General features: G+C 38.8%; 1 pseudogene; it reads left to right on the top strand.

The window, feature by feature from the left end:
- The window catches only part of LOC113909326, a 34,510-nt pseudogene that overhangs the window by 390 nt on the left and 16,506 nt on the right, over window positions 1-17,614 (top strand).

The raw sequence follows: 17,614 nt of genomic DNA, 5'->3' as shown, positions 1-17,614 counted from the left end.
TTGTCAGTGATTGAAACAAGAATTCCTTTGTCAGTTTTATAGTTGTGTTTAGTGTGAAGAATATTACCATTGATTTTCCAAATCACTTAGCTGGGGCTCTTTAAATGTTGGAACCATACACATTGGAAGTAATAATAAACATTCCCTCACAAAAAGGAGACCAGGAAAACATTTAGCTTTTTGAAATTTATTGGAGATGTAGAAAATAACTTGATTATTTCCCATTACATTTTTAGGGTATTATACATTTGATATAAAGCCTTTTTCAATATGCATCATGTAAAATTTTTAAATTATTTGCAAGTTCTATGTATTGATCTTGTTGATGAATGATGATTGTGTTCAAGTTAAAAAAACAAGGCTTCTTAGAATTTCTTTAAAGAAAGAATTGAACAGATAATGGTTTGTTGTGTTACGTAGGTCTGCTAACTAGAAAGAGCATTTCTATTTGAAGAGCAAAAAGCAGAGGTTTCATTGAGTCCCTCATTTCAGTGTACCCATACTTTCTCAGCAGGTATAACAGTTCTGTTCCTAAAGGATATAGGAGTTCATTTTGTATATAAACTATAAAACTGGAGTGCCAGTGGCACTTCTGATTCACTTAAAGCTGCCAGGGAAACTAAACATGAAGAGAACAAGGGGAATGACTGGATCAAATTAATAGAAATAGATCTTTTTGCAAGCAACATAATGATCCTGATCATCAACCTTGAAAAGTAAATTAGAACAAGCAAATTGCTGTTGAAAAATTCTTTCAGCACTCTGCTGTTGCTACTCAGCTAGTCATGGCTCAGCTAGAGGCAAGGAAAAAATGCACTCAGTTTTGTATTAACAAAGGCAACATTATTAAAGTGAATGTTTACTGAAGTGTTCAAAGAATATTTGTTGCATCTTCAACCTGCTATTCTCCAGACTAGTATAGTGCATGAGTGATAGTAAAAATGAGTCATGTGTACATTTTAGAAAAATAACTGACATTTAACTTAAATGTTTCTGGAACTATCTTCAAAATATTTAAGCATCAGACTTCAATACTTTCTCTTTTCTAAGAAATGTATCCATAAAAAAAAGACTCATTTGCTTGAATATACCTTCCAGTTACTTCCAAATGCTCGATGAAACTTTCCTCCCAGAAACAACAATGCATAGGGGATAATGGGCTGAAAACAAACAAACAAAAAATGAAAACAGCTGTGAAGTTGCTGAAGTGAGTGTGTAACAATACGTAGTATGTGCATTGGAGAAACAGCATGGTAACTGTGAGCACTTGTGTGAGCTACAGTTGTCTTGAACTACTTCATAAAAACCAAGTTGAGAATAGCCAAGACAGCAAATGATAACATGTCAGTCTGACATTTAAACATTTAAGAAGTATTATATGTACTGGTAAAATGGGAAATTAATAATTAAAAGTTCAGAAAGAATTTTAGCTTTCACCTGTCTAAAATGAACAATTTAAATCACTTTTATATTATAGAAGTAGGAAAAGTATAGTACTTAATGGGGATTAAAGTACCATAAGTTTATGAATGCAGTTCAGTATTCTGCAGTCTCTTATGCATTGAATAGTTTTTGAAGAAACGTTTTCTTAGATTGACCAACAGGACAGGTTGTCAGTCTTCTACATTTCAGCCCAAAAATTTATCTATCACAATTAGCAAAGATTATTAGCCCATGCTGTAGGCTGTTGAGAACCTCTTAGCCAGATATTATTTACCACTTCTGTAGCATATATTTAGAGTATTATGTTTTTATTATTTTGAAGTCCAGAAGGAATTGATGAAAATTACTTAAAAGTTACAAATTACTGTATAGAAGTTTATATTTAAAATGCATTTTATTTAATATTTTCCTAAAGAACTTGGTCCATAATCTTAAAAAAAAAATTTTTTTTTAAATAAAGCGAATGCCAAGCCTATAACTCTGCTTTTCTAAGGAAGTAACCAGGAAAAGTGGTTAGTAATGTGCATAGCTTAGTTAATAGTGGCAAGAGGACTTTTTAACTGATGGGGATATCAGTGGCTTCATGCCCATAATATGGATTTCCTTCTATTAAAAGAACATGCCATTTTATTTAATATTAAAGACCTAAACACAATTGAACATAAGGTATGACTTGGAATTAAAAACTGCTGAGTAATCAAGTTGAAATGGAGACCTTAATTTAGTCAATAAAAATTCAGTGTTAAACTTTATTGTATTGTACTCTTATTATATGCCACTCTAGAACTAGACACAAAGATAAAAAATAGTCTCTGATTTTGAATGCTGCCTTATGACTCCCACAATGTATTAGCATTGTAATATGGAAGACTACTTCTGCACATTCGTTAGTACAGAAATTGTTCAAAGTGATGGTTGAAGTTCCCCAGGCAAACACAACAGAAGGGCATCCCAAGGTCAACATCCTATTTGTGAGGTCCGACAAAATTCCAGAAACCTGAACATCTAACATAGTAAGTGTATACATGGAATATTTTTTTGGTTCCAAATGTTTGAGATTTGAATAGATAAATATAAATTTCTCTTTTTTTTCCAAATCTTCACTTTTATTTATTTTTCTTTTTATTAACATATAATGTATTATTTGTTTCAGGGGTACAGGTCTGTGATTGATCAGTCTTACACAGTTCACAGCACTCACCATAGCACATACCCTCCCCAATGTCCATCACCCGGCTACCCCATTAAATACAAATTTCTAAGGAAATTAATTATTGCTATATTTAATTTCTACCCTAGCATACAAATACAAAAGCACTTCTGCCTACTAAAATCTACATTCCTCCACTCTGTCTCCCCTTCCCTGATATTTTTTAATGCATATTCACATGTGCTAGTATGAGACTTGCCTCTGTATGATCAATGAATAGAATGATATATAAATAGGAATATAAAGAAAATATATAAGTGAAGAACTTATATAACTTGATAGGGTAATATATGTTATATTTGATAAGCTAACATTTTCTCTAGTTCACCTACAGTAGAACTTACACCTTCAGAATATATTCTTAGCCTTGTTTCCTTTGAATATGTATACATGTGTGTAAGTAAGTAAAACAAGAGAAATACAAGTTTGAGCACTGGTCTCACTTAGTTTACAAATCTTTCCCGCACCTCCCACGCCAATATTTTGAACTTCTTGAGGACAATGACATTTATCATCCCACCTTTGTATTCCCAGTGCCACGAGAAACACAAAAGAAGCTTAGTCTTGATTCAGTGAAGTAGCAAAATGTTAAATATGTAATAAAGCAGATTGTCTTCACACCTAAAACAAATCAATGATGTTTGAGTGTTCATGGTTTTGCATGTGTGTATAAAAAGTTCACTGTGCAAACAGTGCTTCAGTCCACGTTCAGCACAGGTAATTTCTGCCCTGTGATTGCCATGTGTACCACCATTCAGAGATATTGTCACCATTTGTGACACTTCTTCAGGGATACTGTGCAGAGCTTTGGCTCAGCCTCTTAGACCAGCAACAGCTGAGGCCTGCAATTGCTGCCCATCATAGGACACATTCTTTCCAGTTATGCTTCAGTGAACCTTAAAGCCCTTGGCACTCCCTTCTTAGAAATCCTTTCTGGAACTCCTTCTACAATGGCTTTGTGAGTCCCCCACTATTCACCAGAGTTGATCCTCATTTTGTTCAATATAATGTGACCTGATATGCTATGACTTCTCTCATCCCATAAAGCTATAGCTTTCAGTGATTCCCATATATTAAAGAAATGAAGTCACCAGAATCCAAGAATTCCAAGTGCTTATTTTGAACATATCCACTAACCACAAAGGCAGAGTGGTGTAGAGGAAATATACAATATGTGAAGTCATACACAGCTGATTTCAAAACCTGCCACTTACTAGCTGGGTGATCCTGGATAAATTATTTCTCTGATCTTCCCTTTCCTCCTAGCTTCATAGGGTTATTGTATTAAATGCTTTCCCAGGATTTAAGTTCACATAGGTGTTCAATGTTCTTCCTTCTAGATCAAAAGTTAAGAATAGCCTTTTCAAGTAACTTTCTCAACCTATAATTAGTTATACCTTCAGATTATCAAAATTATGAGTTGTCCATTTGACTTTGGTGGGGTTTTTCTTGTTTTTGTTCTTTTTATTTTTTTATTGTGATGTTAATCACCATACATTACATCATTAGTTTGTGATGTAGTGTTCCATGATTCATTGTTTGTGCATAACACCCAGTGCTCCATGCAGAATGTGCCCTCTTTAATACCCATCACCAGGCTAACCCATCCCCCACCCCCATCCCCTCTAAAACCCTCAGTTTCTTTTTCAGAGTCTATCGTCTCTCATGGTTCACCTCCCCCTCCGACGTACTCCCCTTCATTCTTCCCCTCCTGCTATCTTCTTCTTCTTTTTCTTTTTTCTTAACATATGTTGCATTATTTGTTTCAGAAGTACAGATCTGTGACTCAACAGTCTTGCACAATTCACAGCGCTCACCATAGCACATACCCTCCCCAATGTCTATCACCCAGCCACCCCATCCCTCCCACCCCCCACCACTCCAGCAACCCTCAGTTTGTTTTCTGAGATTAAGAATTCCTCATATCAGTGAGGTCATATGATACATGTCTTTCTCTGATTGACTTATTTCACTCAGCATAACACCCTCCTTCCATCCACGTCGTTGCAAATGGCAAGATCTCATTCCTTTTGATGGCTGCATAATATTCCATTGTGTATATATACCACATCTTTATCCATTCATCTGTCGATGGACATCTTGGCTCTTTCCACAGTTTGGCTATTGTGGACATTGCTGCTATAAACATTGGGGTGCATGTACCCCTCGGATCCCTATATTTGTATCTTTGGGGTAAATACCCAGTAGTGTAATTGCTGGATCGTATGGTATCTCTATTTTCAACCATTTGAGGAACGTCCATACTGTTTTCCAGAGTGGTTGCACCAGCTTGCGTTCCCACCAACAGTGTAGGAGGGTTGCCCTTTCTCCGCATCCCCACCAACATCTGTCGTTTCCTGACTTGTTAACTTTAGCCATTCTGACTGGTGTGAGGTGGTATCTCATTGAGGTTTTGATTTGGATTTCCCTGATGCCAAGCAATGGTGAGCACTTTTTCATGTGTCTGTTGGCCATTTGGATGTCTTCTTTGGAAAAATGTCTGTTCATGTCTTCTGCCCATTTCTTGATTGGATTATTTGTTCTTTGGGTGTTGAGTTTGATAAGTTCTTTATAGATTTTGGATACTAGCCCTTTATCTCATATGTCATTTGCAAATATTTTCTCCCATTCTGTCGGTTGTCTTTTGGTTTTGTGGACTGTTTCTTTTGCCGTGCAAAAGCTTTTTATCTTGATGAAATCCCAATAGTTCATTTTTCCCCTTGCTTCCCTTGCTTTTGGCGATGTTTCTAGGAAGAAGTTGCTGCGGCTGAGGTTGAAGAGGTTGCTGCCTGTGTTCTCCTTTAGGATTTTGATGGACTCCTGTCTCACATCTAGGTCTTTCAACCATTTGGAGTCTATTTTTGTGTGTGGTGTAAGGAAATGGTCCCGTTTCATTCTTCTGCATGTGGCTGTCCACTTTTCCCAACACCATTTGTTGAAGAGACTGTCTTTTTTCCATTGGACATTCTTTCCTGCTTTGTCAAAGATGAGTTGACCATAGAGTTGAGGGTCCATTTCTGGGCTCTCTATTCTGTTCCATTGATCTATGTCTGTTTTTGTGCCAGTACCATACTGTCTTGATGATGACAGGTTTGTAATAGAGCTGGAAATCCGGAATTGTGATGCCGCCAGCTTTGCTTTTCTTTGTCAACATTCCTCTGGCTATTCGGGGTCTCTTCTGGTTCCATACAAATTTTAGGATGATTTGTTCCATTTCTTTGAAAAAAGTGGATGGTATTTTGATGGGGATTGCATTGAATGTGTAGATTGCTCTAGGTAGCATTGACATCTTCACAATGTTTGTTCTTCCAATCCATGAGCATGGAACATTTTTCCATTTCTTTGTGTCTTCTTCAATTTCTTTCGTGAGTATTTTATAGTTTTCTGAGGACAGATCCTTTGCCTCTTTGGTTAGATTTATTCCTAGGTATCTTACGGTTTTGGGTGCAACTGTAAATGGATCGACTCCTTGATTTGTCTCTCTTCATCTTGTTTTTGGTGTATAGGAATGCCACTGATTTCTGTGCATTGATTTTATATCCTGCCACTTGACTGAATTCCTGTAAGAGTTCTAGCAGTTTTGGGGTGGAGTCTTTTGGGTTTTCCACATACAGTATCATATCATCTGCAAAGAGTGAGAGTTTGACTTCCTCTTTGCCAATTTGGATGCCTTTGATTTCTTTTTGTTCTCTTGCTGTGGCTAGGACTTCTAATACTATGTTGAATAGCAGTGGTGAGAGTGGATATCCCTGCTGCGTTCCTGACCTTAGGGGAAAAGCTCTCAGCTTTTCCCCATTGAGAATGATATTCGCTGTAGGTTTTTCATAGATGGCTTTTATGATCTTGAGGTATGTACCCTCTATCCCTATACTCTGAAGAGTTTTGATCAAGAAAGGATGCTGTACTTTGTCAAATGCTTTTTCTGCATCTATTGAGAGGATCATATGATTCTTGTTCTTTCTTTTGTTAATGTATTGGATCACGTTGATTGATTTGTGGATGTTGAACCAACCTTGCAGCCCAGGGATAAATCCCACTTGGTTATGGTGAATAATCCTTTTAATGTACTCTTGGATCCTATTGGCTGGTATTTTGGTGAGAATTTTTGCGTCCATGTTCATCAAGGATATTGGTCTGTAATTCTCCATTTTGAAGGGGTCTTTGTCTGATTTTGGGATCAAGGTAATGGTGGCCTCATAAAATGAGTTTGGAAGTTTTCCTTCCATTTCTATTTTTTGGAACAGTTTCAGGAGAATAGGTATTAATTCTTCCTGAAATGTCTGATAGAATTCCCTTGGGAAGGCATCTGGCCCTGGGCCTTTGTTTGTTCAGAGATTTTTGATGACTGCTTCAATTTCCTTAGTGGTTATAGGTCTGTTCAGGTTTTCTATTACTTCCTGGTTCAATTTTGGTAGTTGATACATCTCTAGGAATGCACCCATTTCTTCCAGGTTATCTAATTTGCTGGCATAAAGTTGCTCATAATATGTTCTTATGACTGTTTGTATTTCTTTGGTGTTGGTTGTGATCTCTCCTCTTTCATTCATGATTTTGTTGATTTGGGTCATTTCTCTTTTCTTTTTGATTAAGTCCGGCCAGGGGTTTATCAATCTTGTTAATTCTTTCAAAGAACCAGCTCCTAGTTTCATTGATCTGTTCTACTGTTCTTTTGGTTTCTATTTCATTGATTTCTGCTCTGATCTTTATTATTTCTCTTCTCCTGCTGGGTTTAGGCTTTATTTGCTGTTCTTTCTCCAGCTCCTTTAGGTGTAGGGTTAGGTTGTAATACACAACCTTTCTTGTTTTTTGAGAAAGGCTTGTATTGCTATATACTTTCCTCTCAGGACTGCCTTTGCTGTATCCCAAATATTTTGAACAGTTGTGTTTTCATTTTCATTGGTTTCCATGAATTTGTTTAATTCTTCTTTAATTTCCTGGTTGACCCATTCATTCTTTAGTAGGATGCTCTTTAGCCTCCATGTATTTGAGTTCTTTCCGACTTTCCTCTTGTGATTGAGTTCTAGTTTCAAAGCATTGTGGTCTGAAAATATGCGGGGAATAATCCCAGTCTTTTGTTACCGGTTGAGACCTGATTTGTGACCTAGGATGTGATCAATTCTGGAGAATGCTCCATGGGCACTAGAGAAGAATGTGTATTCCATTGGTTTGGGATGGAATGTTCTGAATATGTCTGTGAAGTCCATTTGGTCCAGTGTGTCATTTAAAGTCTTTATTCCTTGTTGATCTTTTGCTTAGATGATCTGTCCATTTCAGTCAGGGGTGTGTTAAAGTCCCCCACTATGACTGTATTGTTGTCAATGTTTTTCTTTGCTTTTGTTATTAATTGCCTTATATAATTGGCTGCTCCCATGTTAGGGGCATAGATATTTACAATTGTTAGATCTTCTTGTTGGATAGACCCTTTAAGTAGGATATAGTGTCCTTCTTCATCTCTTATTACAGTCTGTGTTTTAAAATCTAATTTGTCTGATATAAGGATTGCCACCCCAGCTTTCTTTTGGTGTCCATTAGCATGGGAAATGGTTTTCCACCCCCTCACTTTCCATCTGGGAGTGTCTTTGGGTCTAAAATGAGTCTCTTGCAGACAGCATATCAATGGGTCTTGTTTTTTAATCCAATCTGATAGCCTGTGTCTTTTGATTAGGGCATTTAGCCCATTTACATTCAGGGTAACTATTGAAAGATAGGAATTTAGTGCCATTGTATTGCCTGTAAGGTGACAGTTACTGTATATTGTCTGTGTTCCTTTCTGATCTATGCTGCTTTTAGGCTCTCTCTTTGCTTAGAGGACCCCTTTCAATATTTCTTGGAGGGCTGCTTTCGTGTTTGCAAATTCCTTTAGTTTTTGTTTGTCCTGGAAGCTTTTTATCTCTCCTTCTATTTTCAATGACAGCCTAGCTGGATATAGTATTCTTGGCTGCATATTTTTCTCGTTTAGTGCTCTGAAGATACCATGCCAGTCCTTTCTGGCCTGCCAGGTCTCTGTGGATAGGTCTATTGCCAATCTAATATTTCTACCATTATAGGTTACATATCTCTTCTCCCGAGCTGCTTTCAGGATTTTCTCTTTGTCTCTGAGACTCATAAGTTTTACTATGAGATGTCGGGGTGTTGACCTATTTTTATTGATTTTGAGAGGGCTTCTCTGTGCCTCCTGGATTTTGATGCCTGTTTCCTTCCCCACATTAGGGAAGTTCTCTGCTATAATTTGTTCCAATATACCTTCTGCCCCCCTCTCTCTTTCTTCTTCTTCTGGGATCCCACTTATTCTAATGTTTCATCTTATCATATCACTTATCTCTCGAATTCTGCCCTCGTGATCCAGTAGTTGTTTCTCTCTTTCTCATCTTCTTTATTTTCCATCATTTGGTCTTCTATATCGCTGATTCTCTCTTCTGCCTCATTTATCCTAGCAGTTAGTGCCCCCATTTTTGATTGCACCTCATTAATAGCCTTTTTGATTTCGACTTGGTTAGATTTTAGTTCTTTTATTTCTCCAGAAAGGGTTTCTCTAATAACTTCCACGCTTTTTTCAAGCCCAGCTAGTATCTTTAAAGTCACCATTCTGAACTCTAGGTCTGACAGCGTACTAATGTCCGTATTGAGTAGGTCCCTGGCTGACAGTACTACCTCTTGTTCTTTTTGCTGAGGTGATTTTTTTCGTCTTGTCATTTTGTCCAGAGGAGAATAGATGAATGAAAGAACAAAATGCTAACAGGTTAACAATGTCCCCAGCAAATATACGCTATACAAATCAGAAAAGACCTGAAACCAGGGGAAAAGAAAGGGAAGGAAAGAGAAAAAAAGGAAAAGATAAAAAAAAAAACAGAACAAAACAAAAAAAAACAGAATATGATCAAATATGATCAGGCTAGTGCATAGATCAGTGCCACACACTAGATTTTGGGCGTATTTTGGTCTGTTAGAAAAAAGTGCCTCCTAAAATTTTAAAGGAAGAAAGACTTATATATGTACAAAATAAGTGTTGATACAATGAAGGGATGGAAGATGACTGTAAAGATGAAAATTATAAAAGATTTTATAAAAGGAATTGATAAGAAGTTGTTTGAAAAAAGAAAGAAGAAGATTTAAAAAAAAGGGAGAGATTGTGATCAGGCAGGAGACTAGCACAAAGCCATACACTAGTGATTTAGGGTATATTTTCATCTGTTAGAAGAAACTGTATCTCAAAATTTAAAGAGAGAACAACTTATATATATATGCCAAAAATAAGGGTAACTACTATGAAGGGATAAAATGTGACTCTAAAAATGAAAAATAAAAACTTTTTTTAAAAAGGGATTGATAAGATGTTGGTTGAAAAAGGGAAAAAGAAAAATTAAAAAAAAGTTAAAAAAATTAACTTTGAAAAACTAATGAATCATGGTTAAAAAAAAACCATGAATTCTATGTGCAGTATTCCCCTAGCGCTGGAGTTCTCCCGTTCTCCTTGATCGGTAAACTTGGTCTTGGCTTGCTGGCTGTTCTTGCTGATCTTCTGGGGGAGGGGCCTGTTGCCGTGGTTCCCAGATGTCTTTGCCGGAGGCGGAATTGCCCCGCCCTTGTCGGTCCGGACTAAGCAAGCTGCTCGGGTTTGCTCTCAGGAGCTTTTGTTCCCTGCAAGCTCTGGTACAGCTTTGGAGGACCAGAGTGAAAATGGTGGCCTCCCAATCTCTGCCCAGGAGGAGCCGAGAACTTGGGTCCCCGCTCCTCAGTGCACTCTCAGAGAAAAGCAGTCAATCACTCCCGTCTCCCCAGTCTCCGGCCGCACTCCGTGCTCACCCGGCCTGTGACCAAGTGTTTCTATCTCTGGCTCCCGACCCCGTGTGGAGTCTCCAAACCCAGCAGATCCCTGCGGTACACTCCTGCGCCGCTCCTCCTGGGGGAGGAAGGGGCGTCTTCCTGGATCTGCCGCTTGTTGGGTCACTGCTGGAGGAGCAGTGGCCCGACTGGGCCGCGGATCACAGTTTATGGCAACCCCGAGCTGAGAGCCCGCCCCTCAGCTCCGTCTCTGCAGCCGGCTTCCCCGCTCCGATACCTGGGAGCTCTGCTGCACTCAGGCACCCCCGGTCTTTCTGTGACCCCGAGGGTCCTGAGACCACACTGTCCCGCGAGGGTTCCACCCCCCGCTTTGCCACTGGAGCGACGTCCCTCAGCGGAGCCGACTTCTAAAAGTTCTGATTTTGTGCTCCGCGGCTCTATCACTTGCCAGAAGCGGCTGACGGAGGGGGCCTCCCCCGCCGTCTATTCTCCCGAATATCGCCTCGGATTCACTTCTCCGCACGTCCTACCTTCCAGTAAGTGGTCGCTTCTCTGTTCAGAGAGTTGTTGCTACTCTCTTCTTTGATCTCCTGTTGAGTTCATAGGTGTTCAGAATGGTTTGATCCCTATCCAGCTGAATTCCTGAGACCAGATGAAATCCAGGTCTCCTACTCCTCCGCCATCTTGCTCCGCCCCCCTCTTGTTTTTTTTAAGTAAGCTCAACATGGGCTCACAACCTCAAGATCAAGAGTCACATGTTCTGCTCTTTTCTGGTTACTACGGATTGAGGAACCATGAGCAGCAGTCTCCCACGACACCCTATACGAGGCGGTGCGGGAAGTCATGCACAGGAACCAACACAAGCACTGGAAGTTTTTGGAGATGGTGGAGCTGCAGATCAGCCAGAAGAACTATGACCCTCAGAAGGACAAACTCTTCTCAGGCACCATCAGGCTTAAGTCCACTCCCCGTCCCAAGTTCTGCATATGTGTTTTGGGGGACCAGCAGCTCTGTGATGAGGCCAAGGCAGTGGATATTCCCCATAAGGACATTGAGGCATTGAAGAAACTCAACAAGAATAAAAAATGAGTTAAGAACCTGGCCAAGAAGTATGATGCATTTTTGGCTTCAGAATCTCTGATCAAGCAGATCCCATGAATCCTGGGCCCAGGCCTGAATAAGGCTGGCAAGTTCCCTTCCTTGCTGACCCACAATGAGAACATGGTGGCCAAAGTGGATGAAGTGAAGTCCATCATCAAATTCCAGTTGAAAAAGGTGCTGTGTCTTGCAGTGGCTGTTTGCCACTTGAAGATGACAGATGATGAGCTTGTGTACAGCATCCCCTTAGCTGTCAATTTCCTAGTGTCATTGCTCAAGAAGAATTGGCAGAACGTCTGGGCTTTATCACCAAAAGCACCATGGACAAGCCCCAGAACCTGTACTAAGGCACAGTTTAATAAATCCTAGTGCAACCATTTAAAAAAAAAAAAAAAAGGAGTCACAGTTCTACTGACTGGACCAGGTAGGTGTCCCTTTTTGGCTTGGGTTTTGAATGTTCAGCTATATGTTAAATTGCAGGAATGACTACTCCACTGCTTGACTGGGTCCTTGAAATTAATAAAACTGCTGTAGAATTGAGTGAGTTTATTTTTTTATTTTATTGTTTTATTTAAATTTTAGTTAATATACAGTGCAATATTGGTTTCTGGAGAAGAATTCAGTGATTCATCACTTATGTGGGTGTGTTTTATAAACTTTACTAAAGTTTAACAATTCGTCCTTATTCATAGGAGGACATTCCCTCAAAATTCATATTATAAGGTTTGAAAAAACAGTCATCTGTCAAAAAAGAGACTGAATGAAAATAAAATCCATCCACAGGAACATTGAACAAATACAATAATAGCCCACAAACCTTTAATAGTGCTTGATTCGAGAAGGCTTTTCTGTATGTCGTCCAAGATGTAGTCTGTGCCATTCATAACTGTTACATGTGAAAGTCCTTCCTTCATAAGATGAACCACTGATTAAACCTGAGTCTGATGTCTGGTAAGGAAATGAATATATCCAGAATATTCTGAAACACACATTTATGTGACATACTGTACTAGGCTGTAGGGAAAAATACGATGATTAAGAGCATGCTTTCCCAGAATTTATAATCTAAAAGATATAAAAGCCACTGTATCGCTGGGGTTTTCTTGAAATACTTTTTCTTGTAAATAATAGGAAAATGTTGATTTAGTTGACAATATAATTTTTTTAACGTCAAATTGCTTGATTTATTGATATAATAAAACACTATTTGAGTTGTCAAATTTAAGTTTCTGGAAATCTGAAGTTACAGAACAAGTGCACTTAAATCTTAGAATGCTAAAAAGAGTTGAAAATAATTTGTTCTCTCCCCACAGAATGGGACATTTTGTTTTGTTTTGTTTTGTTTTGTTTTACTAGCCCTTTTGCCCAAATTAGCTCTACTGAATAAAATAGAAGCTAAGGTGCAGCTGCAGAGTTCGAATAGGTGGGCATATTCCTTCATCTTCCCCGGGTCTGAGTCTCGACCACAATGCCAAGCCTTTCTGATGTCTGAAAGTGGAAAAGTCAATGGCAGGATAACATCGAGGCCTTTGAGATCCTCAGGGAACTCCTGCTGAATACCGCTCCCCACTCCCCAGTCCTGCATAGGAGGGTTCCGTAGGGATGCCCAGTTGGTGGCGCCTGAGAGCTTCCTAGGGGCTGCATGAACCCACAGCTACTAACAGGTTTTCTCTTTATGCTTCTATTTCTAGCAAACACACTGATTTTTACATTTTTAATAGTCATATAAAGTTTCCTCAAATTTAAATTAAAAATGAATATATAACAGTTTTAACTATACTGGAATTAAAGTTAAATTTAAAAAATAATTTGAAAATGAACACATATAAAGAAAGATATTGAGTAAATAATAGTTCAGGTGGTATATGGTGAACAGAAAGATGGAAATGCAGATGAGTGCACAAAAATTATTTGGGGGCGTTTTGAATCAAAGTTTGACACTTAGAGAATCTGAAATAGGAATAACTCTTCATTATGCTACTCAAGATAAGTTTTTCAGTAAAGTCCTCAGAGGGACTAATAAGCAGTGTAGTCTGTGGAGAATATACTCTGGCTTTTGAGTTAGGCAGACACAGTTCAAGTGCCATTTCTGCGTAAGTCAACCTTGGGCCCGGGGTCCTCATTTGTAAGCTAGGAGTCTTACCTCATAAGGTGGGTGTATGAATTAAATGGCGTAGCACATAGAAAGAGAAAGTACATAGGTGATGCTCATTCGTTCCTTTTGACTCACCCTCGAATAATGTCAGCTGTTTCTATTCATGACTTCTGAACTGAAAGTAAGTCACAATTATTTCCATTCCAATTTTTTTTTTTGGTAATGTGCTAGCAAAATAGGAAAAACAGCATATTGAATTCCCATATTTACTGCAGCACAGAGAAGTTAAAAGTTTGTGTTAGTGGCAAAGTCAGATGTAGATTTTCATCTAGTTAAGCTAACCAGCCTCACTGCTTCTCTTCTGTGCACACAGTAAATGAACTTACACACAGACATTCTTGTAACAGATAATTTTCTTCTCTGCTTTGGTAACTAAAAGCTAAGAGCTGAAATGTTAACCTTTATTTGACCTTTCCTAGAGCTTTTTTAAACATATTTTTGGTTATTATCTTATATTGTGTTCCTTTTATTATTCTCTATTTTATTTTTGCTTCAGTGTATCTATTTTTTATTTTATTGTCCTACCCTGTCCTATTATATGGATCTTTATTAATTGATCTTTATTGTCATTATATCCTTTAATGTTGGTTTCCTCAAATCATTTTTGGAATAAGGTTAAGAACAGTTATATATGCAAAATAATGTCATTAATCTACTACTGATAATGTTCTAGGCAAAATTTAAGAGAAAAAGATTGGAGAGAATTAAATATGATCCTGAAACTGGTCATGTCACACAGTTCCCTGGTGACTTATAACTTTAAGCAGTTCATTCTTACTAAAACACAGTGAACTTTGTTCATGTCACCAATCATTGCTTTACATCAAAAGCCATTAGAATCCATTTGACTATCTTTTTTTAAATGAAACTCTCTTCACTAACTCTACCAGCTTACATATTCAAATACATATTGTCTTTCAAATTAGTCTCCTCTAGAGATGATTCTAGTGAATCCATCATAGCTAGAAAAATGAGGGGACTTACTCTTTGCAAAAGCCTTCAAAGCTAATTTAGAAGCTACAGAAGAAAAATGAACTTTATAATTGTCTCTTCTCTTTAAATAAAACCCACTTTATCTAGCTTAATTTAACTGTCTTATATTCATGGGACTCAATTTTTAAGAAACCAAATATTTGGAAGAATATGCCACATGATTTGAAGGCCGTTCACAAAGAAAAAGGAATTTCCAGAAAGATTTGGTACTTTGACAGACTCCATAGAATTAGTGTTTAGTTAACCAGAGAGACTACTTTGAAGCTCTGTTGCAAGTTTGGGTGTTTGTTTCTAAATGCATCTCAGTAATAAGCACATCCCACACAGCATAAATTACATGTTTCTAGGAAGCCAAAATATTTTCAATATCAGGATTTATTTGAATTTTTTTGATTAAAGCATAAAAATAATTTTTTAAAATAAAAATAATAATTTGGGGGTCTTTATAGCAAAGATCTATTTTGACGGGAAAATTGCCGCAATTGAACCTGTAGTGTATAGGACTGGGACTGCCTAAAATGAAGGGAAAATAAAGGAGTACTTATGCATGTGTTTTCATATTCTAATTTGAATACTCTATCAAGAGAAACTAAAAATTATGTTTTATACGTCATTCTCATTCTTATAACAATCTTGTGATTATTTGTATTTGATGTTAAATATTACCTGACATTTTTATTTCAATTATTTTTAGCTGTTCACCCACAAATGCAGTAAGGCTGACATAATTACCCCCTTTTAATTCACAAGAGACATGTATTTACTATTTGTTATAAGGCTTTTCATGCTAGCATGCTGTTACTGTGACAAGACTACTTTGAACACACAGTTAATAAAATAATATCGTCTATTGCACAGCAATCTCAATAGCTGAATGTTAATTTAACCAGTAAAGACAAAGTAATTGCAATAATAAGAACTCCTTTCTTCTGATGAAGTTAAAAATGGAACTCAAATTGTACTTATATGGCTCACTGGCTTAGTGATCACTGGAAAAATCAACCACAGTGCAAAGTCTATTTGCAAAGCTGCAAGTAGTTACTAGAGATCCTAGTTGAAGATCTCATGTAGGATCAGTGTAGATATTAGTAGAATACTAGAGTATTTGGCACCTGGAGTGGATTATTTTTAACACTTATCACCTCCATGTGACAAAATTATTTTCATTAATAATCATGAAAGGAATAAGAATGATGTCCAGAAAAGGAGTTCAGGTAGTGACAATTGTCTTTTATTGACCATATGTTTGTGGATATTTTGGGAGTTTTCTTTTTACTGGCATAATAATCATGCCAGTGGAAAAAAATAAAATGAAATATTTATTACAGAACAAATATAAATATAAATATAAATTACATTAATGCATTTTATTTTTATTTTTTTTAAAGATTTATTTGACAGAGAGAGACACTGAGAGAGGGAACACAAGCAGGGGGAGTGGGGAAGGGAGAAGCAGGCTTCCCGCTGAGCAGGGAGCCTGATGCGGGGCTTGATCCCAGGACCCTGAGATCATGAACTGAGCCAAAGGCAGACGCTTAACAACTGAGCTACCCAGGCGCCCCCATTAGTGCATTTTAAAAGGGCGAATTTATTTTTTTTATTAATTTTATTTTATTATGTTAGTCACCATACGTTACATCATTAGTTTTTGTGTAGTGTTCCATGATTCATTGTTTGTGTATAACACCCAGTGCTCCATGCAATACGTGTCCTCCTTAATACCCATCACTGGGCTAACCCATCCCTCCAACCCCACTTCCCTCTAGAACCCTCAGTTTGTTTCTCAGAGTCCATAGTCTCTCATGGTTCGTCTGCCCCTCCAATTTCCCCCCTAAAAGGGCGAATTTATACCTACATAGTGGTCTGTCACAGTGATGCATAATATCATTACAGTAACTGATATAGTTTTAATAAAATCAAAACGTCTGCAAAAAGTACAATTTAGACAACTACATCATACCACTATGTAGCGTTCTATTTCCTTGAGTTATTCTTTACTTTAAAACAAATGATTGGGGGGGCAGAGCAAGATGGCGGAGGAGTAGGAGACCTGGATTTCATCTGGTCCCAGGAATTCAGCTGGATAGGGATCAAACCATTCTGAACACCTACGAACTCAACAGGAGATCGAAGAAAAGAATAGCAACAATTCTCTGAACAGAAAAGCGACCACTTTCTGGAAGGTAGGACGTGCGGAGAAGTGAATCCGAGGCGATATTCGGGAGAATAGACGGCGGGGGAGGCCGCCTCCATCGGCCGCTTCTGCGAAGTGATAGGGCAGCAGAGCACAAAATCAGAACTTTTAGAAGTCGGCTCCGCTGAGGGACGTTGTTCCAATGGCTAAGCTGGGGTTGGAACCCTCACGGGACAGTGTGGTCTCAGGACCCTCGGGGTCACAGAAAGACTGGGGCTGCCTGAGTGCAGCAGAGCTCCCAGGTATTGGAGCAGGGAAGCTGGCTGCAGAGACGGAGCCGAGGCGTGGGCTCTCAGCTCGGGGTTGCCATAAACCGTGATTGGCAAAACAGTGAGGCCACTGCTCCTCCAGCAGGGACCCAACAAGCGGCAGATGCAGATCCGGGGAGACTCCCCTTCCTCCCCCGGGAGGAGCGGCGGGGGAGCGCACTGCAGGGATCTGCTGGGTTTGGAGACTCCACACCAAGTCAGGTGCCAGAGATAGAAATGCTCGGTCACAGGCCGGGTGAGCACGGAGTGCAGCTGGAGACTGGGGAGACGGGAGTAATTGACTGCTTTTCTCTGGGGGTGCACTGAGGAGTGGAGCCCCGAGTTCTCGGCTCCTCCAGGGCGGAGATTAGGAGGCGGCCATTTTCACTCTCGTCCTCTAAAGCTGTACCGAGAGCTTGCGGGGAACAAAAGCTCCCGAGAGCAAACTCAAGCAGATTACTTAGCCCAAACAGGCAAGGGCGGGGCAATTC

The sequence above is a fragment of the Zalophus californianus genome, chromosome 6 (assembly GCF_009762305.2).
Source record: "Zalophus californianus isolate mZalCal1 chromosome 6, mZalCal1.pri.v2, whole genome shotgun sequence".
In the NCBI taxonomy this organism is placed as follows: Eukaryota; Metazoa; Chordata; class Mammalia; order Carnivora; family Otariidae; genus Zalophus; species Zalophus californianus.
Note: the sequence above shows the minus strand (reverse complement) of the source record. Positions and strands in the feature narration are given on the sequence as shown.